This window comes from Gossypium raimondii, chromosome 11 (assembly GCF_025698545.1).
Source record: "Gossypium raimondii isolate GPD5lz chromosome 11, ASM2569854v1, whole genome shotgun sequence".
Classification (NCBI taxonomy): Eukaryota; Viridiplantae; Streptophyta; class Magnoliopsida; order Malvales; family Malvaceae; genus Gossypium; species Gossypium raimondii.
In genome coordinates this window covers 15,870,445-15,898,349 of record NC_068575.1, presented here as the reverse complement: position 1 = coordinate 15,898,349, position 27,905 = coordinate 15,870,445, and the positions used below count along the sequence as shown (strand labels likewise).

Sequence of the window (27,905 nt, the reverse complement as noted above, 5' to 3'; positions counted from 1 at the left end):
TCATACTTTCCATAATCATGAATATACATAAATTGATTATTGATATTTTATACATTTCCATAGGTTCATAATATAGTCGATCGGAACACTTACCGTTCCTTCCATTTTCATGCCCGTTGAACCATTTAGAATAATATCAGATACGCGAGAAGCTTACACAAAGTGTGCTAAACATATGGTCGAAATCATTCCTTTTCTTTTTCTTTACATCATTTCTCACTCGAGCCATAAATTGGTCTGCTCACGCAAGCTGACGGTCAGAATGTAGCTACACGATGCCGCTCACACAAGCTGACGAGTATTCGCAACAAATTCTGGAACTCAGCCATCGATAGGACATTTAGGACCAGCACTTGAAACATGGTAACCCTAATGACATGTCATTTGTATCCTATACATTTCTAAGGTTCAAACGAGGCTCAATAGTAGTTGAAACATCGTGGATTTCTGTCGTAACATGATATAATAAATAGCATAATAGAATACAAATCAAATAACATTAAAATGTTATTTAAACATACAAACTTACCATGATTTTAAAGATGTCAAAATATGATCACTAATCTGAGACTTTATCTTTTCCTCGATCTAGATTCGTACGAGGCCTAATGATAAGCCATAAAAGCAACATATTTTCAATCTCATTCTTGATGCATTTTTGGATGATTAATTATGTAAATTAGTGAATTTTTATGCTCCTAATCCTTCAAACTCATGTCTTTATACTTATAAGAGCATTTGGGAGCAAAAAGAGCGAAAAATGAGCCAAAATCAGACAAATAGAGTTGTTTCCATGATCCACACAGGCTGGTCACATGCCCATGTGCCAACCCGTGTCGATATTGTACCCTACTTTCCAAATACGCGAAAAAACCTAATTTTTAGGCTTTTTAAGCATTCTAAAGTCTATAGATGCCAATTAGAAGAAGACCTAAAGGGACGCAGTGAAGATTGAAGAAAAGACTCGAAGAACGCCATCAGAATCAACTCGGAAGCGGATCTCCTTCAAGATTGAAGATCTTCATTAATTTCCTTTGAAGTTTTATTGAGTTTCTCTATGTCTTGTTGTTATCCTAACTTTGAGATGTTTCCATTTAGGATTATGAACTAAATTCCCTAAATACTTAGGGAAGATGAAACCTATGATGAATCTTATTATTTAATTTTTATTTTTACGCAATAAATACTTGATTCTTGTTCTCAATTATGTATGCTTATTTCATGTTTAATATTTTTAGGATCTTAGTTCATGTTTAATGTGTTTATTCAGTGGAGCAAAAGTTCCTTTTTAATAGTAGATCTAGCATAATTGAGTGGAGTTGCATGCAATCCTAGAAATAGGATGACATAAATCTACCAGATTAGAGTCAAATCTAATGGGGAATCTATAGATTGGGTTAATGCGACAATAAGGGTTTTAATTAAAAAGAGATTTCAATTAATCAACTTAGAGTCAGTTATTCTTACTCTCGAAAGAGATATTAGCATAATTTAGGGATTTCTACGGATCAAGACACAATTGAATAAATCGTTTAAATTCAGATTCATAATAATAAGTGAAGTCTGGGTGGATTCTTTCCTGGGTATTGTCTATCTCATTGGTATCTTTGATTATTTTCCTATTTTATTCTCTATTGCGTTCTTAGTTAAATTAGTTTAGTCATTTTAGATTAAAAGCAGTCACTCCAATTTGACGGCTAAATAATAGAAAAATTGTAATTACTAGTACTTTTAGTCCTCGTGGATACGATATTCTCTACTCACCATAACTATACTATTATTCAAAAGGTGCGCTTGCCTTAGTCGTTATAGTTAATTTAGTGACCATCACCTTACTTGATCTAAATAAAAAAATTCAATCCATTTAATATTCATTCTATTCAATTCAGTCTAAAATTCATACTTTTAAAAAATTACATTTTCCCCCTAATGTTTTAACTTCTTTACAATTTAGTCCTTCAGCTCGTAAATGACAATTTTTGCAATTTCATCCACATATCATGCTTGCCGATTTACCTAGGGGCTCATATCAACCCACACAAATCATCAATTCACAACTTCATCATGATATTTTACTACTTTTAGAAATAAGTCCCTAAATGATAATTTCATCAAAAATCACTTTACAAAAGTTGTTATTTAACAATAAGGACTCATAATCTTTCATCAAACTTCATAAATCATGCAAGAAAATTCATGGTGAAACCCTAGACCTTTAACATTTTTTCAAATTAGTCCCTGGGCTAGCTAAATTAAACTACAATGACTTCAAAAACATAAAAATCATTAAAAACGGAAGTGAAATACATCCCATGAAATCAAAATAAGGTGACTGAACCCTAGACATGGAGTTTTGACAATTTTGGTTGAAGGAAACCAAGTTTAGAAGATGATATCTTTGTTTTCTTTCTTTTGTTTTTATGATTTTAGCCTTTATTTACTTAATTACATTTTAACCTTTAAAAACATCCTTAATTTCAATAAAACCAAACCTATAAATTTCCACTACCACATAAATGGTCTAATTACCACTTAAGGACTCTTACATTAAATTTCTATAGCCATTTGATACCTTTAGCTTCTAGAACTCTACTTTTGCACCTTTTACGATTTAGTCCTTTTCACTTAATTAAGTATGCAAACAACAAAATTTCTTAACAAAATTTTTATACGACACTACTAACATACCGTAGAAATTAAAATAATAATAAAATAAATATTTTCATGTCATATTTGTGGTCCCAAAACTACAATTTCGATTTCACTGAAAACGGGCTGTTACATCTCCGGTGGTTTTTAGTATTCATTTGCCACTATGCTGATTGGTACTTTCTTATTTACTCATTCTAATTCCCATAAATATTCTGTAATGAATTAAACCAAATTTTCCCCTATTTGTATCTTATTTTCATGAACCAATTTATTTTTGGTTGTCTATAATCCTCATATTTCGCACACTATTGTTCTAATTCGATGCTTAGATTTTTTTTTCGAATAAAGCCTGCATCCAGTCCTTATACTGTAACTGATCTTGCTCCAGGGTCCACTCGATTCCAAGTCTGGACTAGAGGTGTGCATGGGTCGGGTTCGGGCCACGCTCAACTAAAAATTTAGGCCCGTTTCTAGGCCCGGGCTCAGTCTGCCCAAAAATGGGCTTAAAATTTTTCCCAAGTCCAAATCGGATAAAAATGTTAAAACCCGGGCCAGACTCAGCTCGCCCATATTAATTTTTATATTATTTTTATATAATTTTAAAAAATATATAATACATCAAAAATACTAAAAACATCAAAATAAATATTTCTCAACAAATTGAATTCGGGTCGGGCCTGGCCCAGGCAAAAAATGCCTTACTTGAGGCCTAGCTCAATTTTTAAACGGGCCTTATTTTTTGTCCAAGCCCATTTTTTGGGCCTATATTTTATCCCAAACCCTCCCACATTTCAAGCGAGCCTTCGGGTCGGGCCGGGTGGCCCGACCCATGAACAGGTCTAGTCTGGACCAAACATCAGCTGCAAATGGACAGTCTCTAAACACATGATTTGTGGTTTCAGTACTGTTTAAGCACCTCGGACAGTTTGTTGCGTTCCCCAATATGTGTTGATATAGATTAGAAAGAGTAGGTAGAAAGTTATTTAGGGTTTTCCATACCAAGATTTTTGTTTTTGAGGGTAATTCCACCATCCATAGTTTTTTGTACATGGGCTTGTAATAATTTTGATTTGTTTGTAAATTTGTTGCTCTGTCATTCTGTATTAAATTTTTGTAACCATTTCGCACCGTATAAACCCCTGAAGCTTCTCCTCTTCATACCATTCTATCAACTTCTTGCTCAATAGGAAGGGAAATACATAAAATCCTCTCAGCATCTTCGGGATGAAAGGTACTACGCTTTTAATGAATTTGCTAATAACGAATCTGGATAATAAATTGCACACCAATCTTGCTTTGCTAACAATGCCACATTAAACTTCGATAAACATCTAAAGCCCATTCTACAATATTATTTCAATTCACCAAGCTTCCTCCACTCACACCAATGAATTCCACGTTTATCATGTCATTTTGCCACCAAAATCGGCCCATAATGTTTGCCAATTATGCACAAAACGATTTTGGTAACAAAAAACATGCCATATAGTAGGTAGGAATTATCTGTAGTACTGCTTTTATAAACACCTCATTTCCTCCAATTGACAAAAATCTTGTACTCTACCCCTTGACCTGACTGATCATTTTATCCTTTAGGAGCTGGAAAGTTATTTTTTTATCCCTTCTTACTATATTTGATAGACCCAAGTATTTCTCTGGATTTCTTGAGGTTTGTACTTCTCGTATGTTCGCTAATTGCTCCCTCTTCTACTCTGTAACATTTGAGTTGAAATATACCATTAACTTATCAAAGTTTATACATTGACCAGAACAAATTTCTTACTCTCGTAATATGGTTTTAAGGTTATAGGCTCCCTTTTTTGTAGCATCCCCAAATAAAATGTAATTTTCCACAAAAAGTAGGTGCATAATAGTTGGACCTTTACAACATACCTTTTACCCTTTAATAATACCTTACCATTACGCTAACCTCATTAAAAAAGAAAGGCCTTTGCTACAAATTAAGAACAAATAGGGGATTAATGGATCACCTTGACGTAACCCCCTCATTGGTTTGAAACTCTCACCTATCTCACCATTCATGCATACTAAATAATTCACTAATGTTACACACCGCATAATTAAGGACACAAAGGGCTCTACAAATCCCATCCTATGTATAACTTTTTTCCAAAAAAGATCACTCCACCCTATTATACGCCTTACTCATGTCTAGTTTTAGAGCTAAACTTCCATGTTGGTCCATTCTTCTCTGTTTTGGAGAATGGATTAATTCATACACTAATAGAACATTATCCGTAATAAGTCTTCCTGGCACAAATGCACTTTGGGCTTTATAAATACAACAACTAAAAATACGACAAAGGCAAGTGCACCTATCGATAAATAGTATAGCTATGGTGAGTAGAGATATTGTATCCACGAGGACAAAAAGTATTAGTAATTACTGTTTTCCTATTATTTAGCCGACAAATTGGAGTGATGGGTTTTAAACTAAAATTACTAACTTAATTTAACTAATAACTGAACAGAGAATGAATCAGAAAAATAATCTAATAATAACCAATGAGATAGGCAATACCCAGGAAAGAATCCACCTAGACTTCATCTATTATTATGAATATGAATTAAACAATTTATTTACTTGGTATCTTGATCCGTAGAAATCCCTAAATTATGCTAATATCTCTTTTGAGAGTAAGATCAACTGACACTAGGTTGATTAATTGAAATTTCTTTCTAATTAAAACTCCTATTATCGCATTAAACTCAATTTATAGATTCCCCTATTAGATTTGACTCTAATCCGACAGATTTATGTTGTTCTATTTCTAGGATTGCATGCAACTCCACTCAATTATGCTAGATCTACTCTTAAACATAGATTTTCAGTCCTCTGATTTAAGCATATTAAATATGAATTAATATCCCAAAAATATTAAAACAAGAAATTAGCACACATAACTAAGAACAATAATCAAGTATTTATCGCGTAAAGCAGAAATCAAATAATAGAATTTATCATAGGTTTCATCTTCCCTAGGTATCTAGGGAATTAGTTCATAATTATGAATAAAAACATCTCAAATTTAGAAAAACCACAAGAAATAAAAAAACTCATAAAAAATTCAAAAGAAATTAAAAGTGGTCTTCAATCTTGATGGAAATCTGCTTTAGAGTTGGCTCCAATGGTGTTCTTCGAGTTGTTTTCTTTAATATTCTCTTATAGCTCTTATATCTCTTCTTCTATTTGGTATTTATAGAATTTAGAATGCTCAGAAAGCCTAAAAATTGTGTTTTCCCACGTGTTTGGGAAGCAAGTTACGAAATCGACACGATATGGTACATGGCCGTGTGTCCAGCCCATGTGGTTCCTAAAATCTACTTTTTTTGTCTGATTTTCGTTCGTTTTTTGCTATTTAGTTCCCAAATGCTTACCTAAGTATAGGAACATGAATTTAAAGGATTAGGAGTATCAAATTCACCAATTTGCACAAATAATCATCCAAAAATGCATTAAGAACGAGATTAAAATATGTTAGTTTTATCATTTATCAATTAGTCATTGTCTTTGATATAATCTTGTAAATAGTACATAGGTTAATAGGGCGAAAATTCTTGAGGTTGGTTGAACTTGCCACTTTAGGTATAAGAACGATGTTTGTCATATTGACCCCATCAAATGGACCTCCGTCATTTAATATATCAAGAAAGAAATCTCCAACCTCTTGCCCAACAATATGCCAATACTTTTGGAAGAAAAGTGTTGAGAACCCATCACTCCCAAAAGCTTTGGTTGGCCCCATGCTTTTAAGAGCAAGAATAATTTCTTCTTTAGTATATTTTTTAGTTAAGCCTTGGATCTTTCTGTCCGAAATGCACATTCAATCCCTGAAAGTATATACTCAAGATTGCCGACTCCTCTTGAGGAAAAGATGTTTTCAAAATATCTCTTTGCCACCTCCGCCATCTCTCTTTTGTCTGTAGTTATTTGCCCCTATTCATTCTTGAGCTCCTCAACCCGATTTGCTCTTATTCTTTGAGACTCAAAATCATGGAAGAATTTTTTTATTTTTATCTCCTTCTTTTAACCAATTCATCCTTGCTTGTTGTTCCCAATACCTTTCTTCTTTTTCAATTTCCAAATTTAAATAAATTTTGGCATCAATTAGTTCTGCCAAATTCTCATTTGTTCTCTCCATTCCATCGAGTTCCTTAATTCGAGCAAGTAATTTCCTTGATAGCCCTCTACGTAATTTTTTTATTCCCATTGCCCATCTTTGTAATCCTTTCCCTACTAATTCTAATTTCTCCATCACTCCTCCCCTACTCATTGCCCATAACCTCTTCACAAGACGTCTCCAAGGTCCACTGTGTAATTTTGTCTCCATAAAGAAGACAACTTGGGGACTGTATAACTTCAGCATATACTGAAGTCTTCTAACGCCCCGTGGACTCCCTAATCCACGGACATTCCAACTTAAGATTTTCATTGTGCCTGGCCCATGAACACCTCTAATTATTATCAACTTACTAAATATTACCATCTAATTGACGCCTAATTCATTATATATATAAAAAATTTAAATAATGAATATTTAAAATTTATATTTAAACTCACTTGAATAATAATAAAATTAATATATAAATGCCAATCAACAAATTGCTCAAATCTGTAATTTTAGAATAATCAAAAGCAAAACAAATAATATGAATATAAAGATTTTTCCCTACCATTTTCATATTTCCCAAATAAACCTCTCTTTCCAATGTAACAAATGTTTCGGCACGGAAAAATTTTGGGAGCAGAATTAAATTATATACTTTTATGATAATAAGATATAATTTCGTCATTTTAATAGTTTATATCTTTATATTTTTAGAGGATTAAATCAAATTTTTATTATTTTTAGAAGACCAAAGTATAATTTTACCATTACTAGTTTAAAATTTTATAAATTATAAATAACTTAATTAGAAAAATTTTCATTTAGGAGTACTAATCCCCTTCCCGGGGAAGAATGCTGGGTAGGATATGGGAGGATGGGTTGGGAAGGGATGGTTTGGAGTGGCACATTTTGTTTGGGGGCATGAAGGTTAATAACATTCTTTTAAGTCCCTATTGTGCAACTTATGCAGAGTGACGTTTATGTTTGGGGTCATTCGACTGATGGGATTTATCGAGCTTGCTTTTGCAACCTTTGAGATATAACCAACTCGAATTGTTTCAACACCAATGTCAGTGATCCATATATTTCAAGATTGTCAAGTCTAGGAGGCATTAACGATAGTTTTTTGGATTTTGGTATAGGTACATGCATATACCCGGTTACAATATGCAGGGTTTATATATATATATATATATATAACTCCAAAATTTTAATTAATTATAAAATATTTATATTTTTTATTATGTATGACCTGAAATAAATAATAAAAATTGAAGCGAAAAAATTTACATAACTCGCTTATCACGTCGACCAATCATTAACTGTTAAGATTAAAAATTAACTTTTGAATGAAATCAATCTATTTACTAATATTTTGAATATTTCAAGAACCAAAATAATAATAATAATAATAATAGTAAAGCCATAAAAATATCACAACCACTTTAATATGTTAAAATTTTTTATAATGATTATTATTTTTATTTAAAACTAAAATTATTATTTTATGTAGTAAAACCATAAAAAACGGCATCACTATCTTTAGACTTTTTATTTTTTATTTTTAATTTAAAATTAAATTTATTATTTTATTTGATAAAGTCATAAAGATTGATGTCACCAAAATTAAAAAAATTAAATTTTATTATTAAAAAACAATTTAAAAACCAACAAAAGAATAAGTCTACCATATTAAAGGTAGTGACACCATTTCTCTATAACTCCAAATAAAATAATAATTTTAAATTTAAATTAACAACAAATAAAAAACTAAAAATAGATGGTGCCATCAAATAAATAATAATTTTAAATTAAAAATTTTAATTACTATTAAAATATCTAATATATTAAAATAATGACATCATTTTCTATGACTCCACTATTATTTATTTTTGACCCCAAAATATTAGTATTAAACTGATATTTAATTTTTAATTCTAATTGGCCAAATTTCACTATTCATTTCAAGTAAATAATAAAGAAGTGAATATTTTTATAATTAAAAATTATTTTTATAAAAAAGCCGAATATGCAATACAACATCTAGATATAGATGCTTGATGGTCTTGCTCAGAACCTATGGATAGGGGCATTAATTAAGTTACTCAGGGGGAAAGGACTCCATCGAATACGAAGTAGAAACACTGTATTCGATGGGGTTGGAGGGACAGCAAACATAGAGGAGATGGTCCGGTGAGGGGCGGACTTGCTTGTCACATGGAATGGTTTGTAATACCGCCTTGGCAACCGGGTCTAATATTTGTGCAAGTTTGAAGAGGAAATCAGACTCTAACCTGCTAATGTTTTTACAACACATACATCAGTTGAATTGTAATTCAAAATCATACTCATGCATTAAAACCCAAAGTTACCATTTAATTTTGAGCTTCAAACGGGAAAAATCATACTTAAAACATTTTGTTAAAACATTATTCTAATTAACTCGATCAACCATATTTTATTCTCTTCTTTTAAAAACCTTAAAAATGACTGCAAAACTGAAAACAAAAATAGGAATGTACGAAAGCAATCTAGGAAAGGAACGGAGGAAAATCGTTCCTTACCCTCAAACTGGTTCGAGTTGATCTCAGCCTCTGTCTGAACCAAACGGCGTCGGATTACAATCTAACCTTCTGGTTATTCGAGAGGCATTCTTGTTAACACTATATATTATTATATTCACCCCCAAAAAAATCGTAAAAATTAGGGAAAATGTCCAAGGCTGCTTGGGGGACAACGGGTGAAGAAAGAGAAGCCAAGAGTCCCCTCAAAAAGGCCTTGGTTAAATCGACCAGAAACATCAGGAACCCGATATCTCTGTTTTTCGAATCGATTTCTGCCTCCTAACTAAGCCAATTGCGAAACTTGGATTTCATTCACATGGCTACTCAAAGAGGCAAATAATGAAGCAAATTTTTAAGAGGAAGGGTTGTTGGCTGGAGAGAAGAGGCGCCCTAGGGTTTTAATAAGATGGGAGCAGATCGGTTAGGGTTTTCTGGTAGAGGCTTATTGTTTTCATTATTTTCCTTTTTTTTAGTGTGTGTACTTCCATTACATGGTTTAAGACTTAAAGAAGTCGGTCCAATGGGCTCTGCATCTGGGTTTTGAAAGCCCCTCCAAATATATGCTTTAAGCTTAGCGTATAATTTGGGGTATAGGAGTAAGAAACTTTTTTTATATATGGTATCTGCATCTTTTTTTTCTTGTAAAAAAAATTACATTTTAGTGATTAAAAGTAATAGTGCTAGTATTTTAGTGTTTAAATTAAATTTTAGAGTTGATCATAAAACCTTAAAATTAACTAATAGCATTAATAATTAACTTCCTTTAAATCAATTAGACAAATTAAACAAATTCAAAATACCAAATTTATTTTATTAACGAAAATTCAAATTTAATAATATTAATAATTATCGTTCATCAGATCAATCCTAAAATTTAAATTAAACATAAAAAGTTAACAACCTTATCTTTTAAGTGCCAAAACATATAAGTTGTACCAAATACAAGTAACATATATAATAGAAAATAAAATAAGTACCATATAAAAAAACTATTGTGCACATACCCAAGCGATGCACGGGCTGTAGAATGTAGATAGTGATTATCATCCCAGGTGTGGCCTGAGTTTGAATTGTGCTAGTTGTGTTGGTTCTTCGAACTTTACCTTGTTATTATAATTTATCAAAAAAAAATTATAATGTAAAATTGTACTGTTAAACTATTGTAAATTTGTATACAATCGGGAGTGATTACCTTATTAATTTTGTCCGGTAGGAATCGACCTTCATCTTTATATGATATTGCATGCAAACGTGCAACAATGGAATTGTTTATTTTTAAAATAAGCAAAGTAGCCTTGCTATTTATCTAGAATAATTGATCGGCGATGTAATCAAGAATGCGGATTGCTATTCCATTGAGAATATGATGAAAAAGAATGCCTTTCCCGATCGTGTCTACAACGATTGCTGTAAACTTGTACCTTGGAGGAGGCCGTTGGATTTGTTCAGCACAATGTTTGCAACATTATCCTCCTGCGATCTCCGTCACTTTATTCCGATGAATTGGGCATGATAAGTAATACCCCAAAAGTAGTATCAACCTCAATTATTGTAGCATGAATTGACAACCTTCTAACCAATTCAAATAGTTAATAAATAATTTGATTTAACATATATGTTGCAATTAATGTTTGTGTGACACCCCGCACCCGACCTAACCATCGAATCTAAATGCCAGAAATACATTCATTGCCAGGGCAACTCAGACTAATTCCATACATTTAATTCAATAAGAAATAACAATTAAAACTTATTGTATCAACCACTTCTATTAATTAAGATTCATTTTTAAGTCTTTAAAATCATATTGAAAACATTTTAAAACAGATTCTAAGTGTTTGGAGGTGTTCAAGACCATGTATGGGTCTCCGAGGGTTGAAACAAGTCCACTTGTACCTATACAAGTCCCTAATACTACTGAAGTTTGGATTCTGCCTAAGTTGTTTCGATATAACTAACTCCATGTACCTATACTATTATACCAAGACCCAAAAATTCACATATTTTGACCCTTAACATCACCATATCAAAATCATGACTTGTAATGCTCAAAAATCAAGTTCACAACATCATTTCCACACTTTAAACATCATGAACACATACATGTTAAAATGTTGTCATGATTAGCTATCAAATTATTCTGCTTGGCAACCAACCAACCAGTCATTCAAGTGCATAATCTTTATATATCTACTTCATACATCAACCATGGCATGATAAACATATAAACATATCCAAATATGATCAAAACACACATACTTAGCTTAGGTTACAAATTCATCAATTCCATCTATCCAAAAATTATCATATAAGACTCCAACAACTACTTATAATCTAGGTACATGCCAACACATGGCTAGGACTAAAAGAACAATACAAACATTGATTGAGCTAAGAGGAGAGTCCTGAATGATGTTGATATAACTGAACCTGTTTGTCACTTGCACGCAGAAATAAATAAATCTGCATGCTGAGTAAAAAAGCTCTGTGGTGCTTACATAATTTGCTAACAATGCATATACATAATAAGTAAATAGATGTGTTATTAGTTCATTTTAGGCATAATTGCAAAAAAAAAACCCTCAAGTTTGGGGAATTTTGGTTTTGTGCCCTTGACCTTTTTTTTATTGACACCCTCAACGTTATGATCTTTTCAGAAATCAACCCAATTTTAATGGTAAGCATGAGTTAATCGTCAGTTAAGCACCGGTCAATGAAATAAGCCTATGTGGCATGCCACATAAGCATGATGACGTCATCTAAAAAAATTGTTTAACAATTTTTTTCATTTTGTTTCCTTCTTTCTTTGTCTCTCTTTCTCTCTTCCTTGCTGTTATAGTAAAACACATACACACCACCACCATTTTCATCAGAGCCCACACCGGATTCAAGTCGACTCAAAGAACCAGAGCTTGACCTCTATACCATACTGAGCTACTCCAGTAAGTTCCTCCTTTTTAATTGATTAATCAATATTCTCCTTGTCCAAAACCCTAACAAAAAATCTCATTTATTTCTTCTTCTTCTTTTTAGGTTGGTTTGCTTGGAATGATATTCATGAAATAGATAGGCAAGCATTGAAAGAATTCTTCGAAGGCAGCTCAATCTCAAGAGCCCTAAAATCTACAATGAGTACAGGGATTTCATCATCAACAAATACAAGGAAGACCTTTCTCGTCGCCATTACCAAAATCTACAAATCCTTCATTGGCTATGTCACTTTACTCCACAAGGTTTTCTGTTTCTTGGAAACATAGGGTTTGATCAACTTCGTCGCCCCGCCTCCACCCCATGAAGGTTTCGAGAACGATAATAGGGTTTAGGTAAAAAATTAGGCCTCAAATGGAGTATCGGTTGTTGCTACTCCTAATTCGTTGCAGTCGCTTTTAGCGCCAGCTGTTAAAGGTAAGAACAGTGGTGATGGGGTTGAAGAGAGTGGAGTCAAGTTGCCTCCCCTGTCTTCATAATTGATTTTTTAGTGATTTGAAGAGACTACATTATGGTAGTTGTGGAGATAATTGTGATTTTGGGTACTATGAATATAAAATGGTATTTTATTTTTTAAAATTTGAAAGATTCTTTTTGCGATTAATTTTTTGTTTGGAATTGTTTTTATCTGTTGATTTTTTTTCATTAGATTAGAAAAAAAATATTCAGTTGAAATGGGTATTTGAGAGAGTGAAATGCAGGTGTAGGCTCTGATGAAAATGGTGGTAGGTGTGTTTGTATCTGTTTTTTTTTTTTACTATAATAGTAGGGAAGAGAGAAGAAGAAAGAAGGAAACAAAATGAAAAAAATTGTTAAACAAAATTTTTTAGATGATGTCATCGTGCTTATGTGGCATGCCACATAGGTTTATTTCGTTAACCGACGCTTAACTGACGGTCAACTCACATTTATCATTAAAATTGGGTTGATTTATGAAAAATTCATAACGTTGAGGGTGTCAATAAAAATAAGGTCAAGGGCACAAAACCAAAAGCCCCCAAACGTTGAGGGTTTTTTTTTTTTTTTTGTAATTATGCCTTCATTTTAGTACATTATACAATCAAGTCTATAATGGAGACTACTATCTCTTAGCATCATTTCCTTGGTGCTTTCTTATGGCTGTCATAGTTTGGTTCTGTTTGGTAAATCAACATCTTGATGTACCCTCAAGGCTTTGCTTCTCGATCTCATATATCAAATAACTTGATTCCTTTCATAACATTGTTCATATTTCAATTTCATTCTCAAGCATAAGTCTTTTTTTTTTTTGTATTTCAATCATATAACACTTTGTACTTTAGCCACATTGCATTAACATTTTAGCCCCTATTAACCGTGTTGACACCATTTTTTGGTGAAAATTGGAGTCGCCACCGATCTTTTAAAGAAGTGTGATCGGATCACCTTGAAAATAATTTTAGGTCTGCGAATTTTGAGAAAATAGGTTCGGGAGTCGGTTACGCATGAGGAAGGGTTAGCACCCCCGTGACGCCCAAAATTGGTACCGAATTGATTGTTTAATGTCTTAATGTCGAAATTTTGAAAAGATTTTAAAATATGATCCTTTTATCTTGAATAAAATGAATTGGATGATGAGGCTCATCAATTTCAAAAAAATAAATTGTCACACTCAGTAAGTTAGAATGCGACACGTCAAATTCTCAAAATTAAGTTTATCCTTTGACTTTTAAAACCTATGCATTTCGAGAAGGATATCTGATTATTTGGGTCGAATGAAAAATCAAAACCCAGTAAGTTAGGGTTCAATTTCCCAAAATTCCTAAATACCGAACATTGCCTTTATTTTTAAAATCCTCGTTTCGAGAAAATAACATGTCATATCCAATGCGTTAGGACACAACGTGTCGAATTCTCGAGAATGGGTTTTTATTTGAAATTTTGTGTTTGAATTAAAAAAGGGGTATTTGGTTACTTAAATTCAATGAAGAAAATTGAAGCCCAGTAAGTTAGGGTACAATTCTCTTTGAAAATCTAAGATACCGGGTATTGCCTTATTTTGAAAACTATCGGTTAAAGTAATTCCCAAGACTTAAACCATGTCACACGTAATTAATTTTTAGCAGATAAAACATGACAGTGACAAATGGTTGATAAGTACGAATAAGTGATACAATACACATAAGGGCAATAGTCACATATTATGCAAATACAAACGTTAATCTTTCTAAGATACTTCTAAAAACTAAACAAGTTAACAAATATGAAATGTGACAAATTTTGAAATAACTAAAAGACAAACAACATGCAAGCAGGGAAATTATAATTAATGGATTATTCGTATAAAAATCTAAAAAGAATAACATGTATAAGAAGTTTGACATAGATAAAAAATAGGGTTTTAAAATAATAATAATAATAAATGATGTAAAAAACTTAAAATAAATATATATCAAAAATCAAAACAACTGATATATTAATACAATATATTAATCTATATAAGTAGTATATATAAAAGAAGTAATATATAATGGAGAACTTCATACAACAATATATGTATAATATGTACATAAAGTTGCAGTGAACAAAAAATAATGGAATAGAAATTAAAATAAGATATGTAAAATATTTTAAATAAAGGATAAAACTTAAATGAATATTCTATGAACATGGGTTTTAGATAATCAATATGAATCAATTTAAAGCAAATAAGATAGAATAATTTTAGAATAATTAAAATATAAAACAAATTAATAATAAGGTAATATACTAAGTTATTTAAAGTAATTTATTTACAAAGTAAGTTAAAATAATATATTAGGATTTTAATATATATGAGGATTTTAAAATAAATTGATTTCAAAATAAATAGATTTTAATTTAAATAATATATATAAATATTTAAACTAAATAATATATTAAAACATATATTATATATAAAAGTTTAAAATGAATAAATAAAATAATGGAAAAATAAAGAAATCGTAACATATATTAAAACGGTTTAAATCAAGGTTAATAATTGAATTGGAATTGCACTAAAACATGGAGTATAAACAAAGAACAAGGGATTGATTATGGAAATATTCCTTCAACTCAAGCGCAACGTCTCATTATGGATTAACATGAAACGTGCAGCAAATCATAGGGCCCGAATCATAGAAACTATAGGGACTGAAATACAAATTAGCGCAAAAGCAAAGGGATCAAGTGCATAAATGTACCCTTCACCGCAAAACACGCGGATCCCCAAGGTATTGGGTCGGGTCAGCAGTTATAACTCAATACGACACCGTTTTGGAGCCATAGAGTCAAGCCCTAAACGGTGCCGCTTTCAGTCCCTAATACAACCCTAAAAAAATCAGTAGCTATTACATTTTAGAACCCAAAAAAAAACCTAATACTTCCCCCATTCTCTTCGCAGCGCCGCCTCCTCAAATCCCCTTTCTTCCATCTCTGATTTGAAAGGAAACAGGGAGAGCTGCGATGGCGCACTACGAAGGTAAGTATTTTTTTCTGCGTCGCTCTATGCAATGATCGTTCAAAAAGGATCTCCGAACATTCGCTCCAACTCTGATTGCGACGAAGAGAGCAAAGATCCGGCCACGAGGTACGCTCCTCCCCTTTTCTCTCTTCTTTTTCTATATTTCTCCTCTTAACAAACGATTGATGAACGCGAAAAAAAGAAAAGTAAAAAGAATAGCAAAATGAAAAATGAACCAGAAACCCAGGAAATCACCTTTTTGTATTTTGATTTTTATTCTGAATGCGTATCTGTTCTCTTTACAAATTGAAAAATGGCTTTTATATAGCCGAATCGAAAAGAAAAATAAATTAAAATACATCATTTTTCTCTCCCCTCTTTTTCTTGCTTCTTTGTGTGCTGTGGGTTCTTGCAGGTGTACGGAGGCCGTACAGTGATGTGGCATGGCGCAGAGACCAGTTGGAGGCGCGTGGCGTGGAGTGCGTAGAGAAGAAGCTACTGTTGCGGCGGCTAGAGGGCAGTGATGCTAGGGTTTCCCCTTCTGTTGTAATCGGGTTTGGGCTAGGCTAATTTGGGCTTTAGGGTTTTAATTCTTATTAGGCCATTCGGGCCATTGTAATTTTGGGTTTAAATTTTCGTTAAATGGACTGTTTTTGGTTTTTATCATTTGGGTTTGTTTTGCTGGTATGGGCCCAGGCAAAAATGGGCTCTTACAAATCGGACATAGACTAAAGGACAAATTAATACGTTGGTATACGCTCACAGACCCTCAAGGCTTTGAATCTGATGATACATTCTTAGAGCCCTAAGGCTTTGAAGAACTAGTAATATAATGCACCCAATGTTGAATAAATATGATGCGCCCAAAGCTAAAGAGAGTTATGACATAACAGATCATATAACATGCTGAATATACCCGTAACTCAAACTGAGACAGTTTAGTAGCAAATTCTTATAGCGATATACATGAATTCACATATGATTAATTCCTTTCATTATGCTTTCATATTTATACCATGTTGTAAGTATAAGCATACATTTATACACATTAGCTCAACAAAGTTATCAAAGTCATAAATTTATCTTACTGTAACACCCCAAACCCAACCTAGACGTTATGGCCGTATCTGGCAATGTCACACGATAGTGTTTTTGAAACCTCGTTGTCCCATTGAAAACATTTCATGTTATTATCTTTAGTAAACCTTTTTAGAACTTAGAAAGTCGTCTTTATTCATTTAAAACATTCGATTTGAAACATCCCTCGTTGCGGAAGCTTTAATAAAACAATCTAAGTGATCATGCGTTTAAACTACTTTAACTTTTTGAAAACCGAATTTTCTACGACTAGCAGGTATAAATCCATAAAGTAAAATAAATAAATAAAAACCCTAATTTTAAAAATAAATTCCCAGAGGGTCCTTAAATTACAACCCAAATAATCAATAATAATTAAATCATTAAACGTAAATTGAAAACCATGAAGTCTAAAAATTTTTGTGGTCACCGTTGAGTCCTCTGTCGCACCGATCTGTCTAAGTCTGGAAATTACCTGTGCACATTAAACAAAAAGGGTGAATTTACGTAAACGCAGTGTGTAATCCCGCTGAAACAAACAAACAATCAGTATTCACAGTGCACAGTTGAACAGTCTTGGGCCTAAGCCCTTTTCAGTATCAGTGACAGTTTAGCCCTTAGCTCATCTTAGTACAGTGTCAAAAATGCAGTAGGGCCTTAGCCCATCACAGTATCAGTAGCAGTAACAATTATACAGCAGCAAAACCCTACCCATCCAGCCTCTACACACCATCTCCGTCCAACCCTACACTCCATGTGGGGATATAATCAACCCACGCATCCCTACACTTCAAGTAGTAATGCGGCATAAACAGTAGTTTGCAGCTGAGCTGCCAATAAATTTGGCTTAAAGCCTTTTAGTACACTTCCTCCGAATAACAACCCCCAACCCAATGCAATGCAACATAAAATGGATGATATGCTATTATGCAATTTTAATACATATATTCGGTTCAGATATTAACATGCTTAGTACATATATCATTCAGTAAATTTCACACATTTAAGGGTTTAATTAGCGCTTACCGACCTTACAGTAGGTTCATAGTTGACTTGGGTGACCCGTGCAACCTTAGAAACATTCTGGTAAAAATAGGCCCACATGCCCGTGTGTGCCCGTGTGGCCCACTCGGCCAAAATTGGCCTTGGCCGTGTGATCCATTTTTAATGTAACCCATGCTAGCTAAATATTCATATATGTTTTCGCTATTTACTTATATGTTCATTCAAAGCTGTCTACTTGAGTCATTGTCACTAAATTATTTATATCTTGAGCTACAGAATTCCAAATTAAGATCCGCTTGATGTTTTCGAAACTAGACTCAAATACCTTTCTACCATTAAATTTTTAGATTTTATAGTTTATCAAATAAGTATAGTAAAATCTTCAAATCTATCCCGATTCTACTGTTTGACAACTTCAACATTTCCTTACTAAAAATTATTTATCTTTTAGTACGGAATTCAGATGATGTTTCCGTTTTTTCTCTTGAATATAGACTCGTTAAGGATTTAAACATATAAATTTAAGCCCCTAATTATTTTTTTACAATTTTTGATGATTTTCCAAAGTCAGAACAGGGGAACCTGAACCCATTCTGACCTTGTCTCACAAAATTCATTATATCTTATAACTCACAATTTCATTACTTACACTGTTTCTTCCATGAAAAACTAGACTCAATAATCGTATTTTATTCAATCTCTAACTCAATTTCCACTATTTTTGATGATTTTTCAAAGTTAGACTACTGCTGCTGTCCAAAACTATTTTAGTGCAGAATGTTGATTTCCAAGTTTATAACACCCTTATTTCCTTTCTCTACAATTTTTCGCATTATTTTATCTTATTTCTCTTATTTCTCGACAGCAAGCAATTTTGACTTTTCACCAAATTCCATTTTCTGTGTTTCAGATACACACCTGATATCGTTTCTAATGCGTAAGCAGTCCTAAGCCTTCAGAACCTAAAAATCGACCAACAAATCTCCAGATTAATCACTTAATTCTTTTTTAATCAACCAACTTTGAAAGGAACTCGGCTAAAAACCTAACAAAACCCTTACCTTGCTTGAGTAACCATGACTTCACACAATCACAGCATCGATTCAAAACCACCAGCCCCTTGATTAACTCCTAAACACTAAAAAGGAATCCTCTTTTCAGAGATTAACCAAGAACGCTTAACAATAGACAAAACCATTACTTACCGAACACACGCAACCAACGATGAACAACCAAATCAATTAGAAAATAAACAAAGAAACAGAAGGGGAAATATAATGGAAATTTCGACAACAACTAGGGGAAAGAATCGACAGAAGAGGGAAAAAAGAAGAAGAAAACGTCAGAAAAAGTTTGGGTAATGGAGAGAAAACCGAAACTCTACTCTCTTTTTTCTGCAACAAAAAGATAATCAGATTATTTTCTAATAACCTATCCCCCATTATCTTTTAAAATCACTCCCTATTAACCCACTAAAACACAGTTACTCAGAATTTTACCCCAACACAACTCTTAGCTAAAATTGGAGCCAAAATACTGTCTCCACACTATCATAAAGAATTGAACACAAGACCTCCTTCACACCAACACTCCCCTTATCCACCAGACAAGCAGGCCCATTCTGTTAATTATTTACCAACTTTTACTTAAAAGCCTATTGACCAAAAAATACCAAAATTTGCCCAAGTCCTAGCTTGAACTTGGGACCTCTCACACACCCAGAACACTTAACCACTGAAGCAAATACACAATTGTGTCACATCATCGCAAGAACAAAAATAAAAATTCTGGGGCATTACAACTCTACCCCCTAAAAGAAATTTTCGGCCTTGAAATTTCCCTGATTAGAACAAATAAGGATACTGCTGACGCATTGCATCCTCAAGCTCCCACGTGACCTCCTCAGTGCTATGATTACACCATACCTCAGTGCTATGGTTGTAGGGAATCTCTCCTGTTCATGTATCATTTCTTTTTAGACCTGGTGATGGTTACCGAAGTAGTATCATCTGCAAGATCCACCGTTTTGATTGAGGATGCTGGAGATTCATCTTCAGATTCGGAGTCCAATGAGCTGAGCATTTTAGCCATGAGTTTTTTGTAATCTTTTTTGGTCTTGGCTTGAGCTAACATTGCACTAGCTGTCGACTTTGCTTGGAGAAATTTTGCTGTGGTTTGATCCAGAGCTGCGGACTTACATAATCTTGGATTCTTGTTGAAAAAATTATCCAAATATTTTGAATCATATTTTTCATCATTAAATTTGTCCCACCATTTAGTCCTGTAATTGCGAACTAATAATGGAATTCCAGTATGTTGGTCTTGCTCATAAGAATAATTCCATGAGACAATCCAGGAAATGCATAGTTTTGAGAAAAAATGGATTGTCCTGTAAATGTGTTTTTGATCTGGTTCAGGATAAATTTGTCAAAGAATTTGGGCCATAAGTTTTGAATTTTTTTTGGTAGTATCTCAAAGGATGATGGTCCATACCAATTCCACCACTCTTGGAACCAGTTTGGGAATTTGAATTGAGTGCCATATTTGAAATATATGAGCCACGAATGTCTCATGTGTTGGTTGTTCATTAAAAAGGCATTGTACCATGCCATTTGGTAATCCCAATATGTAAAATATGGGTAATGGTCTATTTTGGTGGTAAATTTGGCTGGGAATTTCTTTGGAGAATTTGGGTTTTCACTCCAATCTCTTGGTCGAATAATTTTTAATATTTGGGTTGTTGAATGGGTAATAAAATTTGGATCTTTTGGATCTGTGTAATGTTTGAATAATACAGATCCAGTTTTGACCAGTATATTTTCATAATACTGTTGGGGTTTTTGAGAATCCAATGGTTTGAAATGTCATCCATTGAAAAGTTTTTTTGCCAGTATATGTGAAGGTTTTTCTGAAAATTCTTCCTCCATAACAAGAATTTTTTCAAAATATTTGTTTGGAAAATATTGTGAAGATTTTTGTGTAGCAGTTTGTGAAGACACCGCTATCTCTTTTGGAAAAACATCTTCGAGAGAAGTCTATTTTAAAACATTTTTAAGAGATTTTGGTTTGTGTAAAACAATCTCTTTATTTTTTGAAACCTTTTTGCTTGTGACAATTTGTTTGAGAGGAGTTTCCTCTTTCATTCGCGAAAAGGACAATGCTACTTCTGGAGATTGAGATAGGGACTCAATCCATTTTTTGATTTGAGAACCAAGCTCATTTGGATATTGTGCATCTTGAATTATTGTATTTTTGGAGGATTTTGACGATGATGATGATTTCTCATCTTCTTCATGGCAAATTTCATACCATGTCTTAATTGGTTTTGAGGTGATTTGGGTTTTGGATGATTCTTCTATTTTCCCTTTTCCTTTGTCTCGGAGTTTGGAGGGCATTTTTGAAGAAACTCTCTGGTGAGAAAATTAGGAAAAGAATTAGTTTCTCCTTTGATGTATTCAATATCAAAATCAAATATGCTCAAAATTGCCTGCCATCTTGCAAAAATCTGTTTTGAGGCAATGTTTTGAACATCTTTTTGTAAAACTTCTTTTGCTGATTTGCAATCGATTCGCAAAAGGAATTTTTGATTTAATAAATCACTTTGGAATTTTTTAATGCATAAAACAATTGATAAAATTTCTTTTTTAATAGTACTATAATTTTGCTGAGTAGGATTCCAGTGTCTGGAAGTCAACTGGACTACTTGCTCTTTTCCTCCTTTAACTTGTTTTAGGATCCCACCATACCCTATTTCAGAAGCATCTGTTTCAACTATCTTGGGGGCATTTGGATCAGCTAAATATAAACAAGGAAGCTTAGTGATTTGTTTTTTGATTTGGGTGATAATATTGGTATGGTTTTTTGTCCAAGGTTGTGGATTCTTTTTGAGTCTGTCATAATGATTTACATAATTTGCTAATACCTGGATAAAAGTCTATAACATAATTGAGGCTTCCTAAGAACCTTTGTAATTGGACTTTATCAAGAATTTGGTCTGGGAATTTGCTAGCAAATTCTATAGATCGTTCTATTGGGGTAATGGTTCCTTGGGTAATATAATGACCTAAAAACCTTACTTTGGTTTGGAATAAACTTATTTTGGATTTAGAAACTACTAAACCATTATTTCTTATGACCTTTATAAAGATCGATATATGTTTAAAATTTTTTCTAAATTTTCGAAAATACTAATACATCATCGATGTATACTATTGTGAATTGAGAATATTGGTAAAAAAATATCATTCATTATTCTTTGGAACTTAGATGGAGCATTTTTTAACCCAAAAGGCATTACATTCCATTCGCATTGTCCAAATGGTACAGTAAATGTTGTTTTATATCTTTCTTCTTCTTTTATTTGGATTTGCCAAAATCCAGATTTCATATCAAATTTTGAGAAAATATTTGCATTACAAAGTTTTTGTAGCAAATCTTTCTTATTTGGTATTGGGTATCTAATCCATTTTAAGGCTTGATTGAGAGGTTTGTAATTAATTACTAATCTTGGCGTTCCTCTTTCAAGTTCTGCATTTTTTATTACATAGAATGCTGAACAACTCCAAGGGGAACTGCTCTTTCTAATTAATTTTTTATTAAGAAGGTCTTGTATTTCTTTTCTACAAAATTCTTCCATTTCTTTGTTCATTTGTATAGGTCTTGCTTTTGTGGGTATTTGTCTTTCATCAAAATCGTTTTCGTATGGTAATGTTACTTCATGTTTCTTTCTATTCCAAAAGGCATTAGGAATGTCAGAACAAATTGTTGATTCTATTTCTTTCTTGATTTGATCTATTCTTTTTTGTATTTCTTTTTTTCTTAATTGTTCAGTTAATTTTTTAAAACATATTTCTTCTTTTAGGAAAGATTTGCTTCATTTGTAATTAATTAAATTATTAATTTGTCCTTTATGAATGGATAAAGATTTTAACAGTTGAGATTTCTTATTTTGGTTTTTCTACAAAAGGAAATTCTACCTTAGTGTTTAAAACTTTAGTGGAGATAGAATTATTTGTTACTTTATAAGGTTTGAGTAAGGATATGAATGGGGTTCCTAATATGACATCTTGGGTAATATCTTTTACCATTAAAAAACATGTTTGATATTTTATACATTTGTTGGATATTTCTGCATTGGAAATTTTGTAAGTAATTTTTAGTTTTTTACCATTTGCAGCCTTAAGAGATTCTGATGTTTTATTATAATATTTTTTTGGAATTAATCCTTCTCTAATGCAGTTTTGGTCCGCTCCTGTATCAAAAAGGGCTATTGTTTCTAACTGAAATTCATTATTTATGACAATATTTATTTTTATCAAATATCTTTGAATAGATACTTTAGTTAGAACCATCATATATTCTTGTGTATTTTCTTCAGGTTCAGGTTCAGTTTCTGATGAACTTTTTTCTGAGGTTTCGTGTTTTAAGGACCTCATTTGTTCTTTCATTTCTTGTTGTTCTATTTTAAGCTGAGAAAGTTCTGATTTAATCTATTTTATTTCCAACTGTAATTCAGAGTTTGTAATTTGTCTTGGTTTTATTTTTTCATATTTATTAAATATTATGTCTTGTATATTATACATTTGTGATTGACTAGAAATGATTTCTTTTTCTTTTTCTGGTTTATCTTTTAATGAGGATTTTAATTTCAAAAGGTATTCTCTTTTAAGCTCGGGTCTTTAATTTTATCAATAACTTCTATCATAAATTCTTGATCTTTAGTTAGCATATTAATTGAAGGTTCATTTTCATCTCCGTAAGACGGGATGTTGTATGTAATTCGTCTATTTGTAATTCATCTGTTTGATAGATGTATCATTTTCGAAGAAATTGGTTCTAATAGGATTTCATTTAATTTTGTTCTATCTCTTCTTCTAAATTTAAGTTATTGATTTTTCTTTTGATTTTACAATATTTTGAGATATGTCCGGTTTTCCACATCTATAACATTTTATTGTTTTATCAATTTTGTTTTCTATTTTTTGTTGTTTCTTCCCTTTTCTGTATTTTTTATATTTAGGTTTTTTATAATATTCTGAAATATTCTTTTTCCTATTTTTTGGCTTTTCAGGGCAACATGTTTTTGAAGAATAAGGTTCATTCCTGATGTCAAATTGGTGGTAGAATGATCCTAATTCCTTTCTACATTGATATCTTTCTTTCTTGAGTTGTTTTTGTAATTTTAAATCTTGACAAATTTTTAATCCTTCTTTTTGGGTGAAACTAATTAGTTCACCATATGTAAGCTTTTCATATGGAATAATACCTTTGTAATTTTCTCTTATTTGATTCCTAACTTTTTCTCCTAATAAAGTGGGAAGTCCTGCTAGAAATTTTTCTTTCCAAAATGGTTGTTGGTTATCAGATCTTTGCATAACTCTAGTCATAAAGACATATTTATACCATTTAAAATCGGTTAATTTTTTACATTTTAAATTTGATAATAATTCTGAATTTCTATCTTTAAGATGAGAAGGATCTCCAATAAAGTGTTTAGAGATTGAGAAAATTAAAGTTGCTACTGCATCTTGGATTTCTCTTCCTTGTTCGTCTAAAATAATTCTATCTTGATCATCTTTTTTTTTTGCTTTTAAAATTTCTTCTTGTTGGGTTTTAGTGAGTGCATGATCCCACCACCCTTTTAATTGACCAGTAAATCCAGCAACTAAAAGATTAGCTATAGCATGATCATTGATTAATCCATTTTGATTTTGGGTTTTATAAACATTTGAAACCATTGTCATTTGTTGTAATAAACTAAGAATATTGTATTCAGACATTCCATCTATATTCCATTCATAGATTGTATTAGCATTGTATTTATTTTGGAAAACAAGTTTTTCTTCTATGTTAAGATCAGGTGAAGTGATTTTTGGATAATATAATCTTTTTGGTTCTTTCCAAGCCATCTTGTTAATTTGTTGTTGATCTGACTGATCCGAGTCAGATTGGGAGGATTGGTGTAATGTATTTATTGAATATTGGGTTTGTATTTTATTGGGGTATCAGGGGCAATTAATTCAGACTTGTTGTTTTCTAAAGCATTAAGTTTATTTTGGATTTCTGTTAGGAAATCATTTTGGGATTTTTGGAAAGCTTTTGGAATCTCATAAGGTGTGAATATTGGTTCTTTGGAACTTTTTTCGATTATCTCTTTTACTGGTTCTTTCTTGATTGGTTGACTCTCTACTAGATTCTCAATATAATCTAATTGTTTTCCTATTGTATGAAGATTAATATTTGTATAATTGTTTTGTTCTACTATCATTTTGATATCTTTCGATGAGATTTGTTCTCCTGCATCAGGAGCTCTCATTCTTAAAGGGTTTGCTTTTATTCCAGTATTCTAATGAAGATATTGAACCTCCATTAAAGGGGGATGTCGAGATTCAACTTCTTCTTTATTAGTCTGTCATCTAGTATTATGTCTTATTGTATTAACAGATCCTAAATAATATTCTTCAAACCATTCAAAGAATTTTATATGGACTTTATGAGTATTCATAAATCCATAATATTCTTGAAGAATGCTTTCTTTTTTATCATTATAATTTTTAAAGTAATCTTCTCTTTTTTGCTTATTTTTGTTGGAATAGAAGTGCTTTCTACACCATTCTTTATTTATTTCAAACAATTTTTCTAAAACAAATATTTCTGAATTTTCTCTTTTCTTGCATTATTAGTCATTGATGAATAAGTTGGTGACATGTTAGGTGAATTTTGGGGACTCTCTTCCTGTCTGGCATAGATAGGTTGAGCTATATTTCAGGAATTATCTATTCCTTGTAAATTGGTCCTAAATGTTGTTGGGATAGAAGAGACAGAGGCTCTGGCTGTCCTAAAATCTACTGTTTGTGTTTCTGGATTTGACTCTTCTTCTATATTTAACCACCAAAAAGTTGTGCTGGTACTTCCTATTTCGAAGGAGTGTCTTGGAGGCATTCTTTGTGGCCTATTGAATTTTAATTCAACTGTGCCATATTGGTGCTGAGAAATTTCACTTAATGAAGTGTTTCTTATGGGGGTTGGTGCTACAGGGTCTATAGCACCTTCAAGTTTCCACTTATCAGGAAGGTTTATCTCATGCCATTGTATTGTTCTGGGGATTGTGGTATGAGATGTTGTGGTGTCTGTCTCTATTAAGAGGGTTTCTCCTTTTGGGCTTTGGAGTAAAGCCTTGGTATTAACGACAGAATACATAGATTTGAAATGGAGTCTATAAACCAAAGTTAATACTTCTGTACCAGGAAGCATTTTGTAGTTATGGGTATGTATTTGGAGTGTCAAAGATTGTAAAATATTTTTATCAGTCAAAGAAACCATAAAATTTGGATAACAATTAAAATGTATTGGGCCTGTACATAGGCTTGTTTCTATAGTTCCTAATAATGAGTCATTAAACATAATATGTCTTTGGTCTCTTAAGACTACTAATATTGAGGTATTTTTAGTGGCTTCAACACTAAGAGGTTTGATTCCAACCTGGACTAATCCAAAATGGATGTATTTGTATCTTTGTTCTTTGAGTTTATTAATGACGACTTTATCTAATAATTGGATTGTTTCATATTCTTTTTGAATAGGTAAACTCCTTTCTTTTGTTTTTATAACATAATTGCAAAGAGCATTTAAATTTTCAAAAGTTGTTTTTTTTGTAAACTTGGTTTGTTGGAACTCTTGGAAGAGTCCAATTATCAAATCTTTGGGGAATATTTTCATAATGTTCTTCTTGTTCATTAACAGTGTTGTTTAAGGTTTCGTCAGATTCTTGGGATTGATTAGAAACAAAGCTAGCAGAAGAATTGGTTCTTCTAAGGAAAGGAAACATTTTTTTGTTTTCTTACTTCCTACAGGGGGTTCTACTATCTAAATCTCTGAATTAATTAAGTTGCTTACAGGGATACTTAGTCCTTAACATGCCTAACCCACGGCTAACTGGACACTATATCAATTCTCAGCAAAATAATAATACAGTAATGAAGATAGTTAAACCCGAACTCAGAAATATTGAAAACAAATTGAATATTCTCTTAAACTTAGAAATACCTGCTCCTCCTTGGCTCTGATACCAGAAAGTCCTGAGGATCTGAGGACCGGATTGGTAATGATATATTTGTAATTTAAAAGCTTAAGTTTGGAAACTTAATTTGAAAATTTGAAAACTTAATTTGAAAATTTGGAAACTTAAAAATTAAATTTTGTAAACTTAGAAGTTTTGAGAAACTTTGAGAAACTTTTTGGAGAAACAACTCAAATGGGTAAAATCGAGTTCTGCCCTTCATTCACAAACTGATAGCCTTTTATAGAGGGCTATTCTCTCTTTACATCATCTAAATCATTACATTTGAAACTTTTGAATAAAAATTTTTAAGAAAATATATTCTCTGATTACAAAAATACAAATTATAGAACTATTCACTTGTCTTTTCTTGCTGGGAATATTTCCTGTTCACGCATTATTTTGTTGCAGGGAATCTCTCCTATTCATGCTCGACTATTTTAAAATTTTTATATTGAATTATTGTATCTTTCATATAAATTTTAAATAAATAATTTTTAAATTTTAAGTAATATTTAAAAGAATTAGATAAAATTATAATTTTTTGTATTTCATTTTTTGTATTTTATTTTTATTTGTTATAATTTGGTCCTATCCAAAATAGATAGTTACCTATCCATATCAATCATTACCTTTTTTATCAATGTTTTTTAAATCTAATATTTAAATATATCAAATGGTTTAGATTAAATATTTTAAATATAAAAGCATTAATTGATTGTATAAAATTTCATCATTTAACAAATCTCAAGTAAACCTTAAATCCTAAACCATTTAATATATATAAAGTTTATCTATTATCTCTTAAATAATTTAAACTATAATGATAATTTTAATATATTAAAATTAATATTATCTCTTTTATAATTATATAAGAAATTATTTAATATATAAATTAAAAAACTCTAATTAATATAAACCGTAAACCCCTATCCCCTATCCCTTAAACCTTGAATCATAAAATATAAACCCTAAACCCCTAACCCCTA

General features: G+C 31.8%; 1 long non-coding RNA gene and 2 other non-coding genes across 3 annotated transcripts; all 3 read right to left on the bottom strand.

Moving 5' to 3' along the window:
* Positions 1 to 8,772: 8,772 nt before the first annotated feature.
* On the bottom strand, positions 8,773 to 9,927 carry LOC105804471 (uncharacterized). The gene is made up of 2 exons (XR_001136986.2): positions 9,347 to 9,927; positions 8,773 to 9,076 (listed from the first exon to the last, which is right to left on the bottom strand). It is a non-coding gene; the product is annotated as an uncharacterized LOC105804471 (long non-coding RNA).
* LOC128035192 (small nucleolar RNA snoR138) lies at positions 9,297 to 9,435 on the bottom strand. The gene has a single exon (XR_008191593.1). It is a non-coding gene; the product is annotated as a small nucleolar RNA snoR138 (small nucleolar RNA).
* LOC128035182 (small nucleolar RNA U19) lies at positions 9,493 to 9,640 on the bottom strand. The gene has a single exon (XR_008191583.1). It is a non-coding gene; the product is annotated as a small nucleolar RNA U19 (small nucleolar RNA).
* Positions 9,928 to 27,905: the final 17,978 nt, after the last annotated feature.